At 38.2% G+C, this 1,770-nt stretch overlaps 1 pseudogene; it reads left to right on the forward strand.

Annotated features, from left to right (window-relative positions):
- The first annotated feature begins 281 nt into the window (after positions 1-281).
- On the forward strand, positions 282-1,765 carry LOC119644051 (annotated as a pseudogene).
- Positions 1,766-1,770: the final 5 nt, after the last annotated feature.

A 1,770-nucleotide genomic window follows, 5' to 3' on the forward strand; every position in this document is an offset into this window, starting at 1 on the left:
AATGTTAATGTGCAGGGTTCAAATGCACGGATTGATTGATCAGCTATTTTCATGGGGATAGATGGCGGGTTTATATTAAGCTAATACTTTGCTTTCCAATGCTTATTGCTTGTAATTTTCTTCAAAAAACCACTTGTTTTTAAGTTTTTTTTTTTTTTGGGAAAATTTTTAAAACTGTGTTGGCGGTGGGCATTTCAATTTACCCGTGATTTTTTCATCAAATCATAAATAGTTTCGTTTTCATTTTTTCATCAATAAATTTTTTTTCAATTTAAAATAAAAATCAAATTTTTTATAATTTTTTAAAAACGACTTTTTTTCACTAAATTCATATAAGATGGCGCAAAATTTTCTGTACATGTTCGAAGTTGTGGTCGATGATCTTTTGGTAACGCGGCCAAATTATTGCGCCCCCGAAGAGTACCCCACATGTTGTGAGGTCTCATTTAGGAACAGCGTTTTCTTATCGATATGTGATCGTGGATTTGGCGAATGCGTCGATCCAACTGCACCCAAATGTGGCAAGTGTTGTTTGTTCTCTCTAGATGCACCCATTAATGATACGGACAAATTGCTGATACACATATATAAGAAGAAGACGAACAAGTGTAAATTTTTGGTGGGGTGCACAGACATGCCAATTAAGGGACTTTTCGATAAGGTCATGGAAAGCTTTAATATTGAAAATCCTAAGTGGGAGGACACGGCAAAAAAAACACATAACCAGTATATCGAATCCGCATGAGCCGAAATCATCGGAAATAATTGATAACGATTGTGATGAGGATTCAATGGGTCGACGCGAGCAGTTGTGTCCAACATCAGAATTGACCAAACGTTTGTTGCCCCTTTTCAATTTGAAAGGGTCACAGACAGGCAATGTCGTTTTGATCATACGACTGGTGGCCAATGGTCCAGCTATTGTGTCTAGTTTTCCGTTTGCGCGAATATGCCAGGCTGGTTGTGGAGCAAAACCACCAAATTGTAGTCCAAAGCAATGCCCTAAATCTTGCCCAGACAGTGCTACTAATAAATGCAATGGAGCAGATGATATTTTACCCAATATAGGTAGATGTTGTGGTGGAATGGACAGCGCTTTTGGTGCTAGTGGTACATCGAAAACGGCCGCCACTAGCAGTGCTAAAGAAAGTAGTAAAGACGATAAATGTGACGCCCCCAGTAGCAGCACTGCCACTTATGGCAATAAGTCAGCTTGTGGCGGTCGCAAAGTTTATAAAAACCATAAAGATCCTTGCAATGGTTGCCCAGCACTAGAGGATCCCTGCAAAAAAGAGGAAAAGAAATTGCGCTGCATGCGTTATTTCGCCTGCAACGCTGACAAAGGTTGTCCGTGCGATAACGTAGAAGACGACTGTGAGCGGGGTGAGTACAAAACTAAAGCCATTCTGACATAATGATATCGGTTTAAATATAAAATATAGCGAAGCTAAGTTACCTAAGCTTTCAACATATTTCCTATTTCTCTTGGAAGTAGAAAATTAAGAAAATTTTTATAATCCACTAATTGCTCAAGCGAGCCATAAAAATATTTTTGATTACGATATTCGAAAAATAGTATTTTCAAAACACAAGCACATGTTTCTTGAAGAAAGCGTTAACTGATTGATTTTGTTTTTTTTATTATTCAGATAAACAAAAGCAGCAGGCTTGCAAGCCACCTAAATGCAACTGCCCAGATTCAAAGAAGAAGTCCAGTAGCGGCAGTAAAGATAAAGATTACAACAAATCTCAGGCATGCTCTTGCGATGA

Source organism: Glossina fuscipes, unplaced genomic scaffold (genome assembly GCF_014805625.2).
Source record: "Glossina fuscipes isolate IAEA_lab_2018 unplaced genomic scaffold, Yale_Gfus_2 82143, whole genome shotgun sequence".
Classification (NCBI taxonomy): Eukaryota; Metazoa; Arthropoda; class Insecta; order Diptera; family Glossinidae; genus Glossina; species Glossina fuscipes.